The sequence below is a fragment of the Anas acuta genome, chromosome 7 (assembly GCF_963932015.1).
Source record: "Anas acuta chromosome 7, bAnaAcu1.1, whole genome shotgun sequence".
NCBI classification, from domain to species: domain Eukaryota; kingdom Metazoa; phylum Chordata; class Aves; order Anseriformes; family Anatidae; genus Anas; species Anas acuta.
Window position 1 is genome coordinate 30,629,753 of NC_088985.1, and position 25,732 is coordinate 30,655,484.

The window sequence follows — 25,732 nt, forward strand, 5'->3', positions numbered from 1 at the left end:
TGGTATGGCTTCCTCTAACTTTGATAGAAATTCACCATACCTAATATGCTAATTGCTTAATTAAAAACACTGTGAATATGTATTCCAAATATAAAGACACTAGAGGGGTAATTCCTAGTTTAAAACTGTGTAAAACTTTGCTCATGTGCTTAGAAGTTCTTTACTTCAATTATCTCTCGGTATATCTTAATGTAGAAAGGACATGGGAAACAACTTCAGTACAGTCCTCTTTTTTTTTTTTTTTTTTGGGTGGGGTGAGGTAAGGACTCTTCCTTTGCCTTTGAATATGAACCTCTGTGCCTGACTGAAAACTCTTCTGCCATGGATTTGGAGGTGAAAGAATTCAATTTTTTATATGAGGCAAGACAAACTTTAGTTTTGTTTAGAATCAGTGAGACAAATCCACATGGGGGCTTTCTTTTAACTTCTGTTTTCTTTGTCAAAGAAGAGCATAGAGGGTGACATATATACTGCACATAGATTAGGTGCTTGATTTTGGGGATTCATTTATCATGGAGACAAAACATAACAAGATCCTGAGGCTGAAAGTCAGAGTTTGATCAGGAAAGATGATGCACATTTTAAAAAGCCAAAGTATTTTATTATTGGAATGCATCATTCAGGGAATATGATAGATTTTCCATTAGTGGAAGTCTTTGATCAAAACTGCTGATCTTTCTAAAAGAAGAGCTGCCTCAAGAGCAAGCAGCTGAACGTGATGCAAGAATTATTGAATAAGGGGTTTTGTCCTTTTTTATGCAGAATGAGACAGATATGGGTACCATAATACCACAAATAGTAGTGGTTGTTGTAGAAAACAGATTAAACTTTAGCCACAGAAGTGATGCTAAGAGAAAAATATTAATGGAGTGTAAAGTAACTCTACCTCATGCTGCTAGCATCAGAGAATGTGTATGACGCATGCTGTAGTTCAGTTTGTCATAGGTAATCCTGCATCTGCACAGTCTCAGAGATGCCTGTTGAGGCAGATGGGCACTTTCCTGCAGGCAGGAGACTAAAAGAAAAAATTTCACAACTATTAGCTTCATAAGTCAGAACTACGGGCAGCTTCAGGAGGAATGATGTTACTGTGTTTTTTAAATAGTTAAAATGTTTATACAGAGAGAGTTAATTTCTAAATCCTTTTTTTGCCCAGAAGGTTTAAACCCTAAGTGTCAGGAGAGGGACATAATTACCGTTTTATGATATAACCTATATAAAAGTATTGTATATTCCTTTCACTGGGCCATGGTAGTTGCCAGTGGTGATGTAACCTATCCAAATGGTCCCTGGAGCATAGAATCATTAAGGTTGGAAGAGACCTTCAAGATAATCTGGTCCAGCCATACCTTACTACCAATATCACCCACTAAACCCCTAGGCGCCAGGTTCAACCTTTCCATGGCGCAAATTCCTAGCTTTAATTGAATTGGGATGAATCTCGCCTGCACTCCTTCTGGACCCTTGACATTCCCATTTGTTTCCATTCCATAGCCTGGTAGTTTGGTGGAGAATGTTCACAGGTCTGGTGTGTGGGACATGCTTCTTGTAAGGTGACAGCTGAGAGCCAAGCCTACAATAGCGGTAACACTGCTCAAAAAAGCCTGTCTCCCAGGCTTCAGTTATATACATGAAGCTTGTTTCCTGCTGTTACTCCTTAGTCACTAGAGAAAGAAAGATATCTAAATTAGGTGCAGTGGACCATCCTCTGCAGCCTTTGTAGGTACTTAATTTTCCCCATTGATTTCAGAGGGCTTTGAGACCCTCTAAAATGCTCAACTCTCTTCTTCATTCTCCTTTTCCCCTCCCTCAAGCTGCCTTCACCACACCTGTGCCCCAACAGCATGTTTATTGACAAGATTTTCCCTGTGTAGAACTCCCCAATGAATGAAGCCTGCTACAGGATTTATTCACAACATCATTTTCAGTGCTAGATTACAAACCTACTGTAACATCAGACCCTACATATGTTAGCCAGAACAACTCCCTTTGGCAATTCTGGGGATTTTATTTATTTATTTATTTATTTGTAAATTGTCTAAATTACAGAATTAATTTTGCTGTCTTATGTTTTGTTATGAATGGCTTGTTCTGTACTATTATAGTCCTTTCAGCTACAGCATATTATTCCTCAGATTGTTCATTACTGGAGGTGATTAATAAAATCTTCAGGTACTACAGAGCCCGCTACCCTCAGATAGGCTGTCATCAAGGTGTTGTACTTATGGACACCCCCGTGTCTTCTAGCTACAAGGACACTTTAAGTAAATACATTTATAGTTGTTTTCTACAATTTCAGAAACGATGCAAAGAGCTTTTTGCGCCTTCAGTAGTAATTCCTTTTCATGCGTGGAACCATGCAGTAGTCACCAATCTCCCAGATTTTACTAATCTTTTTTTTTTTTTTTTCTTTTTTCTTTTTTCTGTTTTTTGTGGTTGTGCACGCACAACTGGACCGGAAAAGCTCTTCAATGCTCAATGCACTATTGTCTTTATGGGAATCTTATGCTTCAGAGACAAACTGCCCTACAGTACAAGAAGTATGAAGCCTGGTATATTATAGGCCTTTCCATTTGTTTTATCCAGTGATTTTGACCTTGTCTAAAGATATTCTTCTTCCAGACAGTGCTCTCTTACACATTATCTCCTTATTTTCACTTTTGTAGCATTCGTTATTAGATAGGAATATTAGATAGGAAATATCAGAAAAGTTATCAGATGATAATTTTGTTTGTAATAAGCATTCTTTAATCTTATATCTCTTTTCCTTACTGAGAATGCCGAATCCTTTTTTCACCTTCTCCTATATTACTTTATTATGAAAGTCTGTTACTGCAAATATGGTCATATCTGGACTTTTATTGATAAATGTTCATCATTCCTGCTTCTGATAGTTGGAGCCATTATGTTTTTGCTAGCTACTATTGCTACATGATGTGGGAGAAAGGAGAGAGTGAGTAAAAAGAACCTGCAAAGAATAATTTTCCTTTGGGTGCTGAAGAATGGTTTTCTTTCATCATGGTAACAGTTTGAGAACCTCTGAGAGGCAACTTGCTCCTAGGTCCTTTCTGCAGGGAAAGTATGAACTGTATAATGATCTTGACACTGGCACCAAACACAGCAGTTCTGCCAGTTTTGTTGTCCCTTTGTTCTGTTGTCCAACATGCCCGTAGCATGTCTGAGGCAGCTTTGAACTCATTTCTTTGTGTGGTGAGACCATGCTGCGGTTCTGAAGATAAGTCTGTAATTCTGTCTCTATGTGTTGTGCTTCATAACAGGCCATGCTACCTCCTCATTGTTAGAAATGTCACATTTTGATACTTCCTCCTTTGTATGAACTTTTGTCTTCTGTTGCTTTTCGATAATGCTTCAAAAACACATACGCTTTAGAGCCTAACACCTGTTATTTCATACATCTGCTTTCAAGCAAGAAGGGTAAAATACCATTTTTAAAGGAGCAGAACTATGACTTGAATCTTGTGATCCATTTATTTATTTTAGTACCCAGTGCTATCTGGAAACTTAGCATGAGGCCTTCAGGGGCACTCTGAAGTTAGATATGCAATTCTGGGGAATATCCTACATCCACAGAAATTCTGTCCCATTATCTCCATTGAAGTTTCTACCAAACTTTCAGATATTGCTCTGGCAGTTTCAGCATTAGTTTTGGAATATTCTGAAGTGCAATGTCAAAGGAAGATGTTATTTTATATTTTAACTCACAAGTATATAGTACTTGCATGGTGAAATTTTCATAGATGTGAATCTCTGAAAACAAGAAGTGAAGTGTTTTTAATGACCACAAATTCACGTTTTCCAGAGAACATCATTTTCAAAGTTCTTTGTTCACATTGGCATCTAAATGTTTTTATGGTCCTAACTTTTCCCCATTTTTATTTTGCCCCCTCTCCCTACCCCCCAGACTTCGTTGCCTCCTCACAAGTTATTTATTTTGTAAAAGTATCCATAGGAAGAAAAGAGGGGATAGAAGTGGTAGTCAAGTGATAGGCTTCATTTTGTACCAAGTCATACAATTTAGTTTTCAGATAACAACAACAACAACAAAAAGCCAAACCCAAAATGTAATGCAAGTTGTCAAAAAGCTGACACTCTAAATACCAGAAAATATTAACATCTATTGTCAAGAAAAATAAAAAGTATGAATCACTCCATCTCCATGACACATTTCAAAACTGCTATACACAGCACAAATTATAGTGTGTTTGATGGTATCAGAGATAATAGTACTTGAGAGTTCTTCTCAGAGCACCCAGCGTTCCTACTAAAAGGGTTCAATTGTCTTGGCTTGCAGTATAGAGTTTTAGAGAAAAGATTAAGGTTCTCTGAGGTCATCTTTGCTAAAAATAAAAGCTGATAGGGAATTATTGTTAATAACTTCAGTCAAAGGAAGATGTTTTTCTTTTATTATTTTTTTTTTTTTTATTTTGTGTATTACATTCTTACTGGAAAACAAAAATTATATCCACCTGTAAAATAGTGATTTATTTCCTTAGTGCTTTCCAGTGTATTTCCAATATTCTATTCTCCTGTTCACCAGCATGACCCTGTGTTTTAATTCCTTCTATTGTCAAGTTCCTTATAGGCAAATCAGGAATGATTCCTGTGCTCAGCAGTCATGTGGGTCCTAAACAGAGGAGTCAGAAATATGTCAGGAAAGGCTAAAATGCAAAAATCTTGCTTGTCTGAAAAGCTTATGAGGAATTGCCCTCCTTTAGAAAGGCTATCACTTCCAATTTTTTCTTGCATTGCCCTTAGCCAGTGGTTTTCTGTGCTTCAAGGAGATGGACAAAAAACGTCACTGAGAACTGTACAAGATGGTAGTCTTTCTCTGAGTGGCCACTTGTAGGCAGCATCTTGTTTCATTTCCAGGGAGAACAGTGAGAGACGACAAGTACTTTGTTCAGAGTGGTTCCTCGTGGAAATTCTAAAGCAGAACATTATTAATTGGCAACACAGAATAAAAAAATGAGCTGTAAAAGCATGTGTGTGGAAATCATAGTTATTTTCAAAGAGAAAACTATTCATAAATGAAATAAGTGCAAAATTAGCTTAAATTAAACAGATTTTTTTTCAGATTTTTTTTTTGAGGGATTTGTTTTATTTAGCTTAGATTCTCTGATTATTTTTGTTGTTGTTTTGTTTTGTCTGTGTTTTAAAGGACCCAACTGTAACTTATTTTAATTCATAGACTAATCTTCAGATTTCTACCTAAACAATGCAGTGAAACTTCACCTATACCACAAGAAAAAGTACTGTGATCTAAGTCAGCACTGTAATATAAGTCATGTAATTATTTGATTTGTTATTCATGTATAAAAAAAAAAAAGGGGGGGGGGGGGGGGTAGGGAAAGGAAAAAATACATGTAAGTTCTGCTTTTAATGCTTAATTCTACCTTAACTGCTGAGGTGCAGCTCCTGCCTACATAATGAGAAGTTTGGTAGAAGGATACCTGGGGAGGGCAGTCACAAATTTCTCGTGGTTACTGAACATAGAAATGGAGCAGATACCAAAAGGAAGAAGAGGATTTAGAACATATTAGTTTGTATTTATTAATATATTAATCTAATTGGAAAGAAAAAAAATCAGTAGGGAGAACCTAGGTACTTGTGTATAGATTGCTTGGCATATAGTACATCTCTTTGAAGATGAAAAGGTCGTTGAAAAAGTGTTTTCTGAATAGTCATGCGTTGTGTGTCTCTGGGGTTAACTGCAGTGTTAAAAAATACAAACAAAAACGTTTTTTAATTATGTTTTCTTTAGGTTGTCTTCATTACAATGTTCCAGTTGCCTCTAGCAACTTTCTTAATTTGCATTAAGAAATGCAAATACTTTGCAACTTGTAATTTGTTCTTTTGACCCTGCACATATAGACCAACTGAAAAGGATGGCAAGTAGCTGATTCTATTCTCTTTTGTGCTTGACCACCAGGACTGTGTCCCTTAATCTACTCCCTGAAGCCTGTACAAAATTCTAGGAGTCAAGGGACTTCCATACACTGTTAGAGACAGAATTACCGAGTCCAGCTGAGTGTGCAGTTGCTACAGTTCTTAGTGTTTTTTTGTTTGTTTAGAAAATGAGGTCTGATGAGATCTTAGTTTTGTTCAGTAAATTCTCCTTTCTTTCCTCAGTGAAAGAACTGAAGATGAAGCTGGGTTTAGATCCAGTGATGTTAAAAGTGTAAATCACTTTCTTGAAGGTGAAAGGCACATGTGGATAGGATGGTGCAATATGGTAGAATAACTTCCCAAGACAAATAACATAAGCACTGCTGTTTGAGATGGGTGAATAATGTAGGTTGAAAATTATGGTTGAAATTTTGGAGTCTGAATCACAGTATTAAAAGAACATAGCAAGTGGCCTGCCCATATGGGTATAATTTCCACCTTTTTTTTTTTTTTTTTTTTTTTTCTCACTGTGAAATTACTTTCAGAGGTCCTATTCAACTTGGTGCTGGCCTCAATGATCCTCAATATTTTATCCGTTTTTGTCTCTGCGTATTTCTGTCATGAGACAGAGTTTTAGGGTTGTAGGCACAGAGAGGCTTTCATTGGCAGAAAGCATGTTTGTGCAAAACGTTGATGACATAAGCAGCGTCTTGGATAATATGGCCTGAAAATGAAGCTGCTAAGAAATCTTCAAATCAAATGTGGTTGTGTCCAGGAGGAAATAATTTGCATTAAAAATTGTGCTGTAGCTTGCTTCACAGGCTTGGCAGCCCACACTCCCTCTGTTCTGTGTTATCTCGTTAACATTATTATTTGGGAGCCAGAGTCAAACACTTATATTGGGTAACAGTTATGACTACTTGACACAATGTCAGTAAAATGCAATTTTTTTTTTATAATTAGAATTTTGACAGGAAAGAGAGGAAGAGGCACAAAATGAGAAATTAGTTATTTCCTGTGCCTCTGTCATTGCCCACATTAAGCTTCACTGGTGCATTTTGCATGATCTCATGGCAGCCTCTTCACAGCAGCCTGTTCTCTGCCAGATTTAAAGACAGAGTGAAAATAAGGGGTGAGATAGAAACATTGCTGCTTGGAAAAATAGACCTTATCAATTTACTAAGTTGCAAGAGGTCTGAGACAGAATACTGTAACTCTGTTTTTGCTGAGAATCTAGGTTTATGAAAATCATAGGAATTTGAGATAAAACTTTCCTAAATAACGGTTAAGTTTTTATTGTCCAAGGGCAGTCAGTTTGAGTAAATTCTAATGAGGTTTAGGGCTATAATAAATTATTTTTCCTGTTTCTGAAACAGAGCTTATTTTCTCACTCAAAAAGAAAGATTCGACCCCTAAGTCTCTTAATATTGAGTTCAGATATCAGAGATTGCTGATCTCTACCTACCAGCAGAAATCTGCCACTGGACCTCCATCTGGGACTTACACTGGTGTGGCTAATGTCTTGCTATTAAGGTTGTGCTGTGTCATCTTGGAAGGAGGTGCTCATTAAGAACTGGCATGCCTGCTTATAAGAATAATCAAATAATATTTAAGGCTTTCAGCAAAGCATTTTTAATCAGCAATACTGACAGCCCTGTCTAAATTCTGTTATTCAATTTTTAAAACCAGATTAATTTATCACTCTTTTTCCTCTTGTTGTTTTTTTCCATATCTTTGTGCCTAATTCCATGTCTTATTTAGGTTATCCACACACCTATTAGTCACCAGTGAAATTAAAGTTCCCACTGGGATACACACTGTGCAATCATTTAGTAATAGTCCTTACACAGAGATGTTTCCTTTATAGTTGAACAGAAGTAAGCAAGGAAACAAACACAGAGAGGCGGAGCTACTTGACTAGGGTTGCAGAACAATTAAGAGGCAGAGAAGAGCTTTTTTGCCAAAATTTCTTGAGGTTGATGGAATCAGCTGAGATTTAAGAGTGTGGAGTCTCTCTGCTTTAGGAAAAGATCTTCTAAAACTTGCATCAGAGCAAACTACTGACTCATTTTAGGTTTAAAAACAAACAAACACAAAACCCCTCTCCTTTGGTTCTTCTGTTCTACGGTTTTCCTTTTCTTTGAGATTTACATGCTGTTTCCATATATAAAATTTGTCCATTCACATTTAAAGCTACAAAGTGATGGTGATAAGCTTTTAATTCATGTCCTGCATTTCCCAAGATTCACAATAAATAGTAACAACCCTGTGATATTGCTTCCTTTTTATTTTTCTCCTAAGTTCAGTGAAATTTGTATGAACTTTCTGCACTCTTTTGAAAAGTTTATGTAGAATTACAAGTAATATTGTAATGCAGTTCTTTGTGTGCTCCTCCTTCAAGTTTGGCACTGACAGAAAAAAACACTTCATTTGTTTGTTTCACAGGAAGTGGAAACTGAATTTTGATAGCTAGTAATTCAGTCAATATTGCATCTTGCTAATGATTTATGGGCTTAAGTGTGTGTTTTGTTCTTTGGGCTAGCACTGCAATCAATATGTGTGAACTTGTCTCTTCTCTATTTGTATTGTATTATTCAAATTTAAATAATGGGCTGTGTATGGCAATCCAAGCAGAATTCAGTAACTCTTCAGTGTTCATCAGTCTCCTTTTCCTAACTCATGTCCGTCATTAAATCTGATTCACCAACTTTCTCTGACATTTTAACACTCTGACAGCATGCTATTGTTTAGATACAGTCATGGCCTGTTCTGCGGATGACTATAGGAACTTTTTGTCTCGTGTTAACAGATGTGTATGTCTGGATAGTGATTAGATTAATTGGAATAAAGTGAAATAAATCTAAGCCTGAAAGGTCTGTATCTCATTGGAACTGTGATAAAAGTAGATGCAGGAGGTGAAGCTTGAATTAAAAAGTCTCTGTTAACACTGATCGTGGCCACCAAAAGCACAACATTTCATCTCTCAATTAACAGGAGCCCAAGTTCTGATCTGTCAAGCCCGACTGATTTTCTTTTTAGTCACATTTATTCAGAAAAGCATGCAGGTGCACAAATGTTGAGAAAAAATTCATACTCAAGGTTGCAGTGAATCTGCGCAATTTTTTGCTAGAAATTACCCCTTCATGTATGAATTTCTCATGCCATGTATCATGGCACTCTAAATCAAACAAATCTTAATAAAGCATGGATGCAACTATTAGGGTAAAGAACATGGACTTAGGAAAGTAAGGCAATATTCAAATGTCAGTGTTTGCTGAATTCTCAGACCCTTGTTCTTCAATGAAATGTGGAAAAAAAGTAAAGTTGATGTTATGTTTCTTTTAAATAACTAAAAATTGCCATTGTGTGTTAAAAGATTAAACCTCTACTGATTTTTCTACTAATATTTAATTGTTTCTACTAATATTTTTCTGCATTCTTGCAAAGTTTACCTGTAAACTTTATTTGGATGATTACACTAATAATGGGAAACATGCATGGGAATGAATTAGTTGTTGGTTGAAATTAAGAAATCTGCTCATTTGTAAATATAAGCAGGGTTGAATTTTGATGAAACATCAAACATGGTGACAATTTTGCCATTAAATAGAGGACTATAGAGAAGCATTCATAGTTACAATGTCACAGGGACTATCTATGTATCTTTGCTGATGTTCTCCTATTAAACCAGTGCTCTCAGAAGGGTCCCATTGGTTCCAGAAGTTTTTGGAGCCTTTTGTATAGATTTCCCTTTTGCCACAAAGAAACATAAATTTTAAATGGGCCCTACCTGGGTATGAAGTAATTGTTTAGCATCTTTGTAAAGAGGAAAAATAAATACATATATATGTATATGTATAATCAGGTGTATGTATATAGGTATATGCAGTCTGTGCTTGCATGAGGAATGAAAAAGCGCATATGTTGTAAAAGAATAACAAATGCATGATTATGTCAATTGGTAACTTTTTCTGAATATTGCTAGAACTACTTGGGTGTGCATTGATGGTAGAGCAAAATATGATGGGAAAAATGGCTATCTTCTCCACCACTGCTACTGAGATCTGGAAGTCTCTCTCTGATTTCTGTTATAAAGCTCCATGTTTTTCCCTGTGCACTTTGCATATAGAAGCTGTGGGTTTTTTGTTTTTATGTATTTATTTATTTATTTTTTAACTCAGTGTTTTCAGGTAGAAAGTGAGGCAAATTAGCAGGTATTTGCACTCTAGGTGGAACAAAGAATCTGCACAGCTCTATGGAAACCTCACAAAGACTTCCTGAAACTTTATAGCATCATACTAACATCAGAACAGGATCCAACAGACATAAATGACAGCTCTATAATTTCGCCTTCCAACATAATATTCTTGGAACCATATAAAAACGCAAAATGAATTCTTGCTAACAAATGTACAATGTTACATGTACATGTTACTCTCCTTACCAATGATGATTTTTTCAAGGATTTAAAAGTTGATGGAAAGAGGGTCAAATCACATTTAGTCTTGATGAATGTCATAGGCGGAAGAAAAAAAAAAAAAAAAGATGATTATAAATTGGATGTATATGTTTCAAGTTGTACTCTGAAGCATTTTCTATTTGTTGTCACAGAATTAGTCACGTTAAAGTCACTGGGAAATGAGTAGCAGAGTGATTCTTCTTCCAGAAGTGTATTAAAACTCACTGATATTTCATAATAGTAGCATAAGGAGGAAATAATTGACTGTATCTTGTCACATGGGCATACATTATAATCTAACCAGAAATCAGACATAATCATATTCCTTTATATGAGGTGTTTATAAGCTGTCAGAAATTAAGTCATAGGAGAATAATGCCAGTTCATAAATCAGTAAATGAGATCAGATAAATAAATTGGTGAGAATGTGTAAATGTATGCAGAGTGCTTTTGTTCTCTTTCTTGGCTTGCTCTCTTTGCTCTTTTAGGATTGTTCTCCCATTGGCTGAATGTTTAGTGAGAGGAATATATAAAATGTAGGATTTATGAGAGCTTCTGACATTTATGGTATTTTTGATTAACACTTTTATTAGACTTGTCTGAAAAATAATTCATTATTTCAGCTTTTCTTTGTAGTTCTCTAAAAAGCTGCCATGATCATCAAATAGATCAGGGCATGTAATAAAAGCCATACAGCCAGTAGTAGAACATACTGTCATATAACCATTAAGACTGTTCTGGGAGCCAAAATGTTGGAACTAAAAGTATTTTTAATGACTTGAAATTGCTTGAAGTGCTTTCTGAGAGTAGAAGGGTGCTGATTTATTTATCTAGTGTACTTAGCTAAATTAATTTGGATAGAACTACTTTGCTTTTAATCCTCTTACAGTGAAATTTATGTTAATATTTTTAGATGCATCATTTTCTCTGAAGGATAGAGTTATAAGATAGTGGTCTGAGCATTGTCATTAAATAAGAAAACGTGAAAATACTAGCCAAAAAATGACTTCAATCTCACCTGAGCTATAGTTGTATTTTTTAGAAGTGACCTTGCAATAAATGCAATGTTTTAAAACTATCTTCTCTTTCTCTGTTTGGTTAGTCTTTTAACATGGCAAGAGTCAGTAATGCAAATGCATCAACAACTATTTAAGTAATTTTTTTTTCAGTTCAATATGAATTAACTTATTGTTCAGTCTTTCTCTTCTGTTCTTGCATTGAATTCTTTAATTATCCAAGAATCACCAGCTTAGAGGTATGGCCCTCGTCCATAGCCTGACCCTGATGTGTGCCTCCCCTCTGTCCTTGCTATTTGTTACACTTTCACTCCAAAACTGATTTTCATCTGTAGATTGTTATCAGAATTACTAAAAGGAAACGTACCTCTTAGTACACTCTGTATTATTTAGAGGGATCTGCATATTGTGGATGTAATTAGCAATTTAAAGGTATGAGTGTTTTTGATTTTACCCTTTTTTTCTACTGGTTGAAAAAGTAGACTGCTCAGCTGGATTTATCTCCTTGGCACCTATTGTTTGCGTTATTCTACAGACTACATTGCTTCTTACAGGAAACATGGTAGCTTAATGTACTGCTTCTTCCTCATTCACCAGTACTGTGATAAATCTGTCCTCATCAGTGAGAGCAGCTCCTACCAAGACCTTTTTCTGTCACACCTTGTAGCTTTCCTAGAGCAATTTTGCTTTGTGCTCTTCCTATGAGACTGCTAATCCTTTTTCTTTCATTCTTTCTGAGTACCATCATTGGCTGGATCTTTGTTGCAATTACTGTAGCATCTGAATATCCTTCATGAACATCTATCCCTCCAGAGGCAGGTTTACCTGCCCGTGGATATGGGCTTTGCCTTCTACATCTGCTTGTTTTCTTAGGTCTGGCTCTAGTGAAACAGAGCAATCCACTGATTTGCACACAGATTGAAAGGATATTTGTTTATTTCTGTTGACTCATGATTACAGTTTGCCCACTACCAAGCTGCAACACATTCTCTTGGCAAAAATGGTTGTATTATGTAGCCCAGCTAGGATATTTGTTCTTAAAGTCTCTGGGCACTGGAGAAACTATGCAAGTCTCAGAAAGTTTAGCTAAAAAAATAAAAAATAAAAGTGCTTCTGATTTTGAGTATCAATTTTATCCTTCCTATTTGATGGTCTAGGTAGTCCAAGCAGAAATATACCCCACATCAATATATACTTACAAATAGTATATAGATAGTATAAATAGAATGGTCTGAGAACAAGAACTTCCCATCATTGTTATTAATTTATACTTATCAGTCTGGTCTAGCTATTTGGTCTGCCTTATTTTTCCCCTCCTTCAAAATGTTAAAAGTGTGAAAAATATTTAAAGATTTTTTTTTTTATCTTATAAGAGAAGGAAGAGCTACGTATTTCTTCTGTTAATCATGTAAAAAGATTCTGAACGTTTAATGGGAAAGATAGAAATTAAACTTCTAGAGTTCTTCAGAGAACTTTTAAAAACTCATTTACAGGGAAACCTGGTTTCTTAAAATATCTTCATAATAACCAAACTTCAGTGAAATGGCATTGTGGAAAAGTATGATTTCAACAATCTCTCATGGAATGTGGTATCTTTCAGTTTCTACATCTTCTGTCCTAGCAGTTGCCAGGCCAATAAAAACTTGCAGTTACTATTTCACTCATAACTGAAAATTAGTATGGCAGGCTGTGCTTAATTTTTTTTTTCCTCCATCTTAAATGCCTGCATTATGCAAGCTCTGCCAAAACGGCAGTACCTAGGAACCTGTTTCTAATTGCAGAAAAAGGAGTGATCACAGAACAGCTATGGATATGGATTTCTTTATGCCTTTCTGTGAGTAGGTAGGCAGTCAGAGTCCTGGTTTTCTTCAATGATAAACTTTATTTATTTATGGATCAAGGGAAGAACTAAGAAATAAAAATAAAAAATCACCGGGACAAAAATAATGGTCATTTTTCCTGCAACCAGGCATAGTTTTCAAGAGAAAACAGAGGCAAGAGAGGTGGAGAAATATATACTGCTTACATAAAACTTCGCTCACCAACCTGTTAATCTCGTATTCTCTAGGAAAATAAAATTTTCCCAGAAAAGCCATGTATTTTATTTAACTAAGATATTTCTGGAAAACAAACAAACAAAAACATTTCTCACCCAAAACCACCCATTTTCAGTCTGAAAAAGAAATGGAAATCTTCAGGCTAAATACAGGTTGTCAGCAATTAGTTTGTTTGACTAATTTAACTAACATAAATGGTTAATTTGGGATAAATTACCCTTGGAAGCAAGGAGACATGCAGGTAAGGAATAAATAGTTCAGTGTTTTCAGTTACTTGGTGATAGTCATGGCTTGTAATATTTTCATCCCTCTGGATGAGGCCCTATCAACTGCACCGCTTTGCTTGTTTCACCTAGAACTGCTTGAACAACCCATTAAATGGGTCAGGCAGGGTATCCTACTCTTTTAAAGGCAGATGATTTCAGCAGCCCAGCTCTCTGGGTATGGCTGCACTAATAGTTGCACTGGGAAACCCCGCACAACAGTGTGCTATGGTGAAGAGATGAGAAGATGACATCAATTCCCAACCCAGGAGCTGACCAGTTGTTGCACCTGGAATTTTAAAGGGACTGGAGTAGAGGATACTGTGCACTATAACCAATATTTTGTGTCTTTTTTTTTTTTTTTTTTAATGAAATCATTTACAGTAATTCTTACAGCAGAGTACAGTGCCATCAGCACACGGTGTGTCACAGCACAAATTGCAGACAGGGCTATCTTTTAGCCTTTGTACTCAAATTTCAGCACTTTAATTAAAAAGATTTTCAAAAGTATCCTAAGGATATCAGGCCCTGAGTAGCTTTGGCAGGGGAGAAGAGAACTGGGGCTCAGGTGCAGTAAAGCAAATATGTCTGTAAGGGACAAAAAAATTGAAATTAATTTAGGCTAATGGCCTTACTTCCATACTGTCTGTGGTATTTGTTATATTCTTTGCTCATTATAAGAGATGCTCTGTAAAAGAAAGCAACCAAAAAGGCCTCAATTGCTGTGTGGTCTTCCATATGCAAGCATAGAAATGTTCTGAAGATTTGCTGATATGGAACAGGGTTTTTTTTGTTTGTTTCATCTGAGGGGAAGGAAAAAAGGGAACTAAAACTTCTGCTATACCATGAGCAACATAAAATCTGAAAAACAGCCATTCATTCCTCATTGCTTTGCCTAAACACAAATTAGGTGTCACCAAGTTCATGGAAGAGGTTTTAAACCTCTCTGAGAAAGCTTGCTGATAACACACTACTACTTTTTACTTTACTTTCATATTTAATGGCTCAGATTTTTTTTTCTATGTAAGTTAATAGTTAAGCAAATTGTGATGCTAGCCATTATGTGACTTCTGTGCTTTGCTATAAGGGATCTTTTACTCCTCTTTTTTTCTTGCTTTAAAAGCAAAGCTTGGTTCAATCCCGTGTATGTTCCTGCTTGTAAGGTTGGCAGTGTGGACCCAGCTTCTACAGGAGTCAGCCTGCTTAAGCACAGGCTCTTTGGTATTACAGAAATTGGCAGATAGAGGTCCTAATAGCTAGAGATAAGGTTAGAGACAGGATTCTGCTTGCTTGAGGGTTAAATAAAAACAAAACAAAACAAAAACAAAAACAAACAAACAAAACAAACAAACAAACAAACAAACAAAACATCTAACTGAAGACCAGGAGCCCAAGCTGGCAGCTATTTTGGAATAAAAGTAGTGTGCCACCTGGGCAGCTTCTATGACTTCAGGGGTAAATGTAGGGGGTTGTTTCGCATCTGCATTAAACTTGCTTGCAGGTGATTTTGTGCCTTTTTGTTCCCATGAGGAAAGTGAGGAATTTTCTCCTTTCTCCCTTTTTGAAGTGTAAGCGCAGAAGGCACAGTTCAGCCTCTGACGACAGGTGCCAGCAAACGTCACTTACCGCTTCACTTTGTACAAACACGGAAAACTCATGTGACAAATATTTTGTTTAGAGTATAAAAAGCACAGAGAAAAGCCAAATATTTACTATCAAATCAGAAGCGAATGCCAATCCATCTATAATAAGGAGTTTCCTTTAACCTGTCATAAAATCTTGGGCACTGGGGGCATTTCTTTCCTTCCCATTGCTTTTCACTTAACAGTCTTCTATCCATTAAGCTGTCTGAAGGAAGCAGGCACTCAGTTTCTGTGTAGGATACATAGTGATTGTATGTAGGATATCTTTCAAGTATTCTCTGCAACATATGTGTTCACAGATGAAATTCGTCAGTATATCTTACTTCATCTTGAATTTATAGAACCAGTTCTTTCCAACTTTTAACCTTGCACTTAGTTTTTAATGTATTTAATTCCATTAAGAATTTAAAAGATATTTGAAGTCTTTGTTGAACCTTTTTATTGTCTTCAATTCCAAAAATCACTTTAATGATAACCTGTTCAATTTTTTTTGGAAAAAGTTCACTATAAAGGAATGGACTTGTTATAACCTGAGTTTATGTGCATTTTTCACAGCATGCTACCTACTCGCTTAACATTCAACACCAACTGCAACTATAAATTATCCTGTAAGATCTACACATATCAGGAACGTTTAAAAGTTTCTTGCATTAGAGCATTTTAAGCTTTACTATTATATATTATCAACTAAATATTATACATTATCAATGATACCTTCACCTGCACTGTCTTGTTTTAATAATTGTAGGGTAATAATCTGCATATAAGAATAGAGGAGAATTATGTAGCGAGCAGCTTCTACATGACAGTAGCATAACTTATTTTGATTTTTCTGTGTTACGTTTCATACAGAAGTCCTTCAAAAGAAACGGTCAAGAGCTGTTATTTTTTTACTCATAGATTTTGTGAGAAACTCCTTGATGGAAGGTTATGGATTTAAATGCATAGTTTTGTAGAATGACTGTTGAAGTTGAAACTTCATTTGAGAGACACTGGGCTTTGTTTAACTGTGTATTTTTAGTATCCAGAGTTACTGAACCAGACTTTGCTTAATTAATAACTATAGGATGTGAGGCAGTTACAGTGCTGCTTTTTCTATTAACTTGCAATTTCCTTTAGGAAATGAATAAACTTGGGGAGGGGGATGGTGGGAGGCATGGCTGCTGAGAATAGATGGGGTACCACTCTACATTGCCAAATTAATTTCAATGAGTTAACAAACATGGTTTATAAACTGAGTAAGTTTAATTCCATAACTTATGCAACACATTTTGTAGGAAGAACAAACACAGAAGCTAAATATGGTGTGAGATTAGGAAAACCAAGAGATTACATGTATTTCTTAAAGTTCATTAAAATAGCATTCTAATTCTAAATTCCACTTGGTAGTTTATTACTATCAAGTCCATATTTCAATAAGATATTGAGACATTTCAAATATAAGTCAATTTGTTTTTTTCCAGTGTAATCTCCATTGTTTCCATTGAATTTGTATTTTGTCACTGAAAGTAGCAGCTGGAATTCTCTGCCTGTGAACAAGTTATTAACTGTTGGCCCAGACTTTGAAAAGTTACTTTTGTTTGGAAGTGAAAAAATTTGCCATGCAAGCACAAATTGCTGAAGCCTGTGGTTATTTCAATCACTGAAATCCTGACTGTTAAGATTGTTAACATTGCTTAAAGAATTATTCTCTGAAGAACTGATAGTCTTTATCATATACATCTACAACTACCCTACAAAACTTTGATTTTCTTAAAAAGACTAATAAATGTGTTTACTTACCTTTTATTTTTATTTTTTTTATTTTATAGGGATGTTTAAGGTCAATAAAACTTAAAACTGAACCTTTCTAAACGTACTCCACAGGAACAAAGAAGGAAGGATTAGAAAACAACAAACAAACAAAAAAACTTATTTAATGAATCACTTACTTGTAGTTTTGTCCATTTTACTCAGTATAGTTATATTCTAAATCTCTATTTCAAATGCTCTGGTTTCAGGAGGCTACAATTTGTTTTAAAGGGGTTCTGTAGTTAAATTACATACTCCATAATAGGGACTCTTTTTTAAATTGAAATATCTTGTTTTCAATTATTATCAATTAAGAAGAACACCACTGTAGTAACTATGTTGCGTGTGTGAACACAAACAGATATGGCACAAGCTGCAGAATGAGTCTCAATGTCGCTAAACTTATTTAATGTGTGCTTGTAAAGGAATCAGTCTTGCTTTCAGTTGTTATTTGTTAGACATCTATGGACAATGCCTGTGTTTAGTCTTAGATTTATCATTTATGTGGGTACCTGCTTAAAACATTTGTCTTTTGTATAATTTTGGCAGTGTATAAGCATCTAGTCACTTGCGTACCTGAAATTATTTCTTGTTCTTGTTTAACGTGTGCTAGTGAGTTCATCAGGATGTCTTGTTATTAAGCTCCTTTATTAAAGTCACCTTTTAATTTCCTGAGTTAATTAAAGATTTCTGTTATTTTCACAATCGCCTTCATTGTGTGATGGCAAGTATAGTACTCTTTACTCATTTGGCTTCTTGTAATTTATCATGCTGTCAATGGAGTTGTTGAACTATTACTTTGTATTTAAGTATTAGTAATGAGTGACTGAAACAAATGATGTTATAATAGCTAGCATATATTTGTGAATGGTGTGAAAGTATTATCTTAAATTCATGCTGAAGATAGGAGTTGGATGAATAGCAGCATTTCATCCTTTCAGTCTTTGTCATGGGTGCAGTATAATGAAGGTATTAGTTTGGATCCAGTTTTACTTAGTACCAAAAGGTAACTTTAGGGTGTTTTTTTGTTATTGGTAGTGGTGGTGTTGGTGTTTTTTTTTCCTCTGTTCTGCATCTAAACAAGACTAGTAGAAGAGAACCCCCTCAATTATTTTGGGGCCAAATTTACAATTGGCTAATCACTTGTGGATTTGATATGCACCTGTAGGTACAACTGAATGAGAGGCCAAAATTGACTACCAGTGAGAGTTGGCAAGAAAATTTAATTTGAAGTCATTAAAAATCATGACTTCATTATAAAAATTAGAGCTTGAAGATGTGCTGTTAAATAATTATAATAATGTAAGTATACAAAACAAACAGGAAAAAGGTGCTAGTTTGTATCCTAGTGTTTAAGCATTCAGATAAGAGTTCCATTTCCACTCCTTTTGCTGCCCAGTCTAAATCTGGTAAGCATTCTTGGCAATAGTGTCTGTCTATGTGTTCCGCCACTAGAGTAAAAAGCCAGGCTTTCTCTATAACTATCCTGTACCTCTGTGGAAAACAATCTCTTGGAAATAGGTGAGGTTGTGTTTGAGTGCCTGTGGTTTATGGGAAATCAGATCTAGGATTTGCACATCTTAGATTCATACATTAGCTCAAAGATAGCTATGCAAAAGGCATGATGCATCCATTTTTTAGCATAAAATACATTTTTAAGAAATCAGACACCTGGGTGAGATTTAGATGGGGATGAGATGCTTCAGAATGGCTTGTGGTCCAGATGGGATAAACTCGGTAAATTGATGTTCCTTCCAAGTAAAGCAGCACAGAAACTTGGGCAAGGACATTTTGTAGCTTACACATCGAAATTCTGATGAGGTCTGAGGCATCGGAGAACCATGGTAGATCATCTCATCCTTTTAGCAGTAGTCTTCCAATTCCCTGTGTAAGTGTCTCAGTTTGTATGCTGTAAATTAGTATCTTGTGTATGCTCTATCCCACTTGGAATGAATGAATTAAATATTTATCAACAATAAATGTCTGACCATCATAAGGTGGTATGGCAGGTACTTAGGCTGTGGGGAAGAAATTCAATTCCTTGTTTTTAAACAAGCAAAGCAGGGACTGTTACAATATTCTCACATTCCTGGAAGCAGTGCTCATGTAATCATTTGGCCTTGCCTCTATCTTCTCTCTTTATCCATTCTCAAGACAAATAATTTTTTGTTTGGATTTTTTTTTTTTTTAATTCCTGTTTTACTAGCTGCAGTACCTGTTTGTAATTATACCCTTGCACATGAAAGTTAACTGATTGGAAGCCAAGCTGTCTGATTTTTACTGCAATAGGTACCAACGGGAGACTGAATATAGAGGCAGGAAGTCTACATGCAATGAGAAATCACTTTCAGCATTTTGTAATATTAAACCAGACTTACCTAAAAGAATACTATCATGCACTTTCATGCCTTCAAATCTTTCTGAAGAGTTGCCCAAAACAGTGTAATAGGCATGTCTCAAACCTGGAAAATGCTTCATCAAGGGCTTGTTCAAATCATTAATCAGTAAACTAGGTGAAGATAGAAAAACAGGTTCATTTTCTAGGTTTGTTAGAAAAATGAACTCCTGAGGTGTTGTCTAAAGTTTATAGAACTGAAAATATTTTGAACCAATCTAAATGCACGTTATGTGTTTGCTATTGGCTTCTATTCCTTTTGTGAATAACTTTGCTATTATGCTGTTTGATTTAGTTTTTATCATGTAGCTATTTTTCTCTTAAAATAAAATTAATCAGGCATTTGTCTTCCTTTGCACTCCTGTGAAAATCATATTTCCTGGTTGGGGCTGTGGAGGAAGTGTTTGAAATGCCATTTATTTGTTTGTTTTGAGTTGTTTCAGACCTAGGAATATCATTTTCATAATACAAAACAGAAAGTTACTTTCTGAATTTCTGAGGAAAATAATGAGTGAATCATACATGATAAATGAAGGTAAGATCTTACCACACAAATGAAGTCAAGTCACAGATTTTTTTGTAGGCTGCCATGACGGTAAAATATCAAGTAGTCTTCTATTCAGTGTGGTATATCCAGTTCAATCATTTGTTTCAATTTGGGAAACTGGAATTATGCGGTAATTAGCTGCATCAGTTCATTCTGTTTTCTCAGTCTCAGACCTGACCACTTTGACAAAATATGAATTGCATGACTGCAGTTTTTAGAGATAGCTGCCAACTCTTTGATTTTAAATTATTCATAATCAATACTAAAATGTACATCCTGAAGATTTACAAACCATATCATATGGAGAAACTCACATCTATAGATAGCTTATAGGCTTTATGAATCAACATTTAAAAATTTTATTTGGTATTTAATATACTGATAGTAATTTAAAATAATAAAGAAAATACTTAACTGTTGAATATATAATTAGATTCCTATACTTCAATTACATTCCATTAAAACAAGAAAATATTGCTTTTGGAGATAGCGTAATACAGCTTTTTAATATTTGGGATATTTGTTTTTTTTATTTTTTTAAGAAAAAAAGTGCAGTGACCAACTCTAATGATATTTTTTTATCATCCTTAATCCTTAATTCTCAAAATAAATAAACAAATGAGCATTGCAAGTTTATGTCCTAATCGTTAAATATACCACTAATTGATGGTGATGGAGATTAATAGGGTCATAGAATGGTTTCCATTGGACATGACCTTATAGACCATACAGTTCAAACCTGCCTGCCATAGGCAGGGACGCCTCCCACCAGCCCAGGTTGCTTAAAGCCCCATCCAGCCTGTCCTTGAATGCTTCCATGAGCATCCACAGCTTCTCTGAGATTGACCCGATGCCCGGGGTGGAAGGGAAGGGAACTAGAAATATATGCTATAAAAATCTTTTTTTTTTTTTTTTTTTTTTTTCTTAAATGCAAATCAGGTAATATAAACAGTCCTTGATAGATGGAATTATAAACTCAGAAAATTTTACAGTCCAGTTTCCTATTTTTCAGGACCTTGCCATTAAATTGATGAAAGCTAAGGAATTGGTTTTAGATCTGAAGTATACAAAAACTGGTATGAGAGGAAGATTTTCACATTTTCTAAATTACTTCTTTTTCTAAAATGCATAATGTATTTAGTGTGTAATTGGTGATGTCAGTATTATGCCTTCTTCAGCGTCACTTGCATAAGCCCTGACATTCAAGAATAATGTGGCCTTCCTAAAGTGATATTCATTGAATGTTTTCATCTTTTATATGTCTGTGAGCAAGGGTTTGGGAGGACTGCATTACTCATAAGTGAGCAATATGTGAGTTGTATAGATCACACCAAACAACCATCAATAAAAGCTCTGAGGATCACGTTGCCATACATTATGCATATGCCACATGTTTCACAGGAGAAAAAAAAAATAAAAACTCTGCTATGGGTTAAGTTCTTGTACTCTTTTATTATAAAGCTAAATTCCTTCATTTGTATCAGTCTAAATTTGATGTTCTGAAGCAGATACTGTGTATCTCAGTGAAAAGCCATGAATGTTGAAGTTTAGGTTATCCAAACCTTTATATTATAGTTTCTAAAATCATGAGATAGCAGGCCCAAAAGTTTGCACTGATACTAATAAAATACCAAGCATATATACTCTAGCTTTTAGGTGAATTCCAGGTCTTAAGAACATGAAAGTGTCTTGGCACATTTAGATATTTGCAGTCAGACTAGGTCTCCAAAGATTGTTATTTTATTTTTTTTTCTTTTAAAGTGTGGAACAGGTGAATGGAAATGTGCAATGGATTATATATGATACAACATGGCATTGTATAGCAGAACATAAATCTGTTGGGTGTACATGGTAATTGAAAGGAAAGAAAGAGGTATGTGGCATATCTAAGAATCCTGGTAACAAGTATTTAAATGATTGGATGCATTTCTTTCAAACGAATCTGGAAAATTGCAAAGAGAAAATGTTATATACAATCTGTTTCAATCAATGTGAAATGGATGTGCTATAACAAAACTGGATTTTGAGGGAGATCACTGACTCAGAGAAAAGTAGAACTGCAGAATAAGGAGGATGAAAGTCCTCAGGGCAGATTTCTGATTTATGGCTCTGCTTTCCCCTTTTGTAGCTTTTCTTTTTTTAACCTTGGTGATTAACAAGTTCATTTCATTTCTTTATTTTCTTTTCAACTCCTAATGATCCTTCTCAGCCCCTAATGACTATGTAGCAGGGATCTAATTACATACAAGTGCTGTCCAGAAAACAGTTCTAACAATTAGAGAATTAAAGACCAAGTAAAGTGCTTGAACTATAAGAGTCACAATGATCCCTTGCTGAAATTTTGGTGGAAAGCATAAAATATTATTACCAAAATATCACTAAATAAAAATATGAATCCTTTAAAATATGCCAAGTTACATGGATTCTGTTATGTTTTCTGCTCACATGACATGCTATGTAAAAGCATTCTGTTCCACATACATATTTTGTGCAGGTGGTCCAGTGTTCATAATCATCGCACAAAATCTTTGTTGTGAATTAACAGGAATGCAAGTAGCACCTGTAATTTTCAATAGTTATATTTAAGTACCGAACAAAATACGTAAAGATTAAAAAGAAAAAACAGGTATGATGGTAGAAGTGGAATTGCCTCAGAGTAGCCATAATCCCTCCTGCATGATTGAGGGGCACCCTTGATCTGTTCCTGTGTGGTAAAAATGAGTAATGCCTACTGACACACATCAGTAAGTTATCCGCTTGTAAGAACAGAGAAGATGGTTTCCTTTTGTGCTAGAAATTGCTTTTAAGTACAGATAATAACTTAGTCTCTGTATCTTTGTCATGGGTGTGAGTAGCCCATAAGAAAAGAGTTACAGACTTTGCATCAAGTCTTTGTGAGTGTATTTGGGCCATAACAGCGTACTGGCAATGGGATATATAGGTAAATATACAGTGCATTAAATATACAGTGCTGCACGTTATAATAATAATAATAAAAAAAAGATACTCTCATTGCATCGGCACACTCCAATGAGCATGCACAAATGAACACTCCAGGAGGTGGTGAGAGACAAGATATATTAAGGAAGTTTGTTACCCTGCTTGAAGCTGTTCAGAAACTCCTGGGGTCACTACAGGGTATAGAAAGTGCTGGAGTATACAGTTAAGTAGAGAGCAGCTTTGGAAACAATATTACGTGCCTTTATTTGTAAAAGAAAAAAAAGAAAAGATTTATCTGAAGAAATAATTTTATTTATAAGGACTGTTTTACTATTACTTTCATCATAGGAATGTATGATCTTCATTATCCTCACTTATTATAGCTATGGAATGAATACATGACTTAGAATTGCTGAAGAACCAGACACTTCTGGTTCTGGGAGCAACAGACACCTGCAATTTTTGATGTTTTCTCATAATAGCAATGTCATTGACTCAATTAGAGAGATTCCAGTGATCTACAGTCTGGATTGTGAGTCACTTGTCTTTTTCCAATTACTTTCTGAATATTGAGAGAAGTCAAATATTTACAGCAGGGCAGAGTGGTAGCAGAAGGCCCTTGCTAGCCTTTGCTGGCTCACAATAAATGGCTGAACCACCACTGAACAATGGTTTGTTTACAGATGGTTAATTAGGGACCTAACTGAATCTTTTAAAAGGACAGATGCAAATTGATTAAAATGTATATCATCTACAAGAGCAGTCATTAATAAGAAACTCCTACAAGAAAAAAAAATAGTGATATATCCAATTAACATCTTCAGCTTGCTCAGCAGTTTGCTGAAAATTAGGAAACTCTCTAATGACCAAAACCAGAAAAACTGGAGGAAAATTACAGCCATACAAAGAGGCATTTAATATGGACACGAAAAAATGTTTTAAATATGTAACGAAAATGTAAAGCTAAAACTCAATAATATAAAGATCAAATGGATGAAACGTTAATACCCAAATTAAGTTTGTCATTAAGTATATGTTCAGATACTTCTCATAACTGAAGGTTACACAAAGGTAATTTTTTTCTTAAATGAATAAAACTATTCATCTACATTTCAAGTTACATTACTTGTGGTAAATTCATAGAAGTTTGAACAAGGACAAAACCAATTGGAATGTGAAGGGCAAAGATTACTTGAGTAAAGAGTGCTAGCTGATAAACAGACAAAAAAAGATAGTGTTTGGAATTGCAAATTTCAACACTAGGTGATTCTGCAAAAACAAGGACTTTACAACAGTCAGAACTGGAAGTCATCCAGAAATGTCACAGCAGAACAATCAGAGACAAGGGAACTGGAAAGAGTAGATACTATTCTGGCAATTTATTATCTAAGAGAACTAAAAGACATCTATGAAATCTTTAAAGATATTGATGGCTCTAGAACCTCTTACTGCAACTCATTTCAGTAGAGATTTTGGCAATTATGTGACATTGCTTTGTCTGAAGAGGTTTTTAAGAGGATTTCATTTTTAAGGTTTTTGATAAAACTTTAATTGAGCTTTTGTTTTTGCTTTAACATAGCATTCCAGAGATATAGGACACCTGGAAATAATAAGTATTTGTGTGTGTAGTATGTCTGCATACGTGTGTGAATGTAATTATTTTATTTTATTTTATTTTATTTACATTGTATGTCCTCTCCACGTGGAACACAGTGAGGAAAAAGAAGAAAAATAGGAAGAAAAAAATTTTAAAAAAATGTAGAAAAGCTGAGTTTGTACACATGAAGGGGATGGGTTTGGCTTCCTCTAGGCTCATACTCAAGGTTGCCCTAAATCAACATGGCTGTAAATGGCAAGTTGCTTATTTAAACTGGGAAGGAGGAGTCAGTCAAATGTGTTGCTAGCTACCGTAATCCCTTTAGCACCACTATCTATAGGACCAACGTTAATCCTATGTAGCCCACTTCCTTTTCCCACGTTAATCCTATGTAGCTAAAAGCTTGGTAGCTTTTCCTCCATGGAGAAAGCATAAACTACATCGCAGACATAGAATCAGTTAAGATGTTCTCGGTGTATTTAAAGATAGCTTAAAAGATAGCATTCAAAAGATAACTTGTATGTTCTCTGAAACTTCAGCCTACCTATAGCTACAGCACTTCCCTACAGCACTTTCCTTATTGAGTGTTGATCGGGGCATTTGCCGACCCTTATTTGCATTCTTTGCATTCAGTCCCACATGATGACTTCTAAATAGTAACTCTGTCTTCATAAAACATGCCTGCAGTACTCCTTCTTTGTGATCTGTTTCCAAAACATCCTTTGCCACACCTTCTTCACACCTAAAATGACTTATGGATTATATATTTTTTATTATCTTCATCATACAGGTGCAGACAGCACATCACAATTAAACTTTTTTAACTGACTTCTTAGTTGCGCTTAATACTTCCCTCACTGCAGCAGTATTGTGTATTAAAATAGATTATCAGTGGCACGCGTATTTCTATACTTCTGTATATTTTTATGAAAATCTAATTCTGATCGTATCACTGCATTTTAAAACAGTTTTGTTTTGCAGTAATGAAAAGGAGGAATCCTTGATGTTACCTGAGTCAGGGCCAAGTTTTAAATTAAATTATAAGCCTTGGATAGAACTGGTATTAGAAGAAAATGTTAATTGTCCCACATCTCAAAGATAGCTGAGATGTTTCTGA

General features: G+C 35.2%; 1 protein-coding gene across 9 annotated transcripts in view; it reads left to right on the top strand.

Annotated features, from left to right (window-relative positions):
* Positions 1-25,732, top strand: part of ATRNL1 (attractin like 1) — a 487,687-nt gene that overhangs the window by 393,192 nt on the left and 68,763 nt on the right. The gene's annotated exons all lie outside the window — the stretch shown is intronic.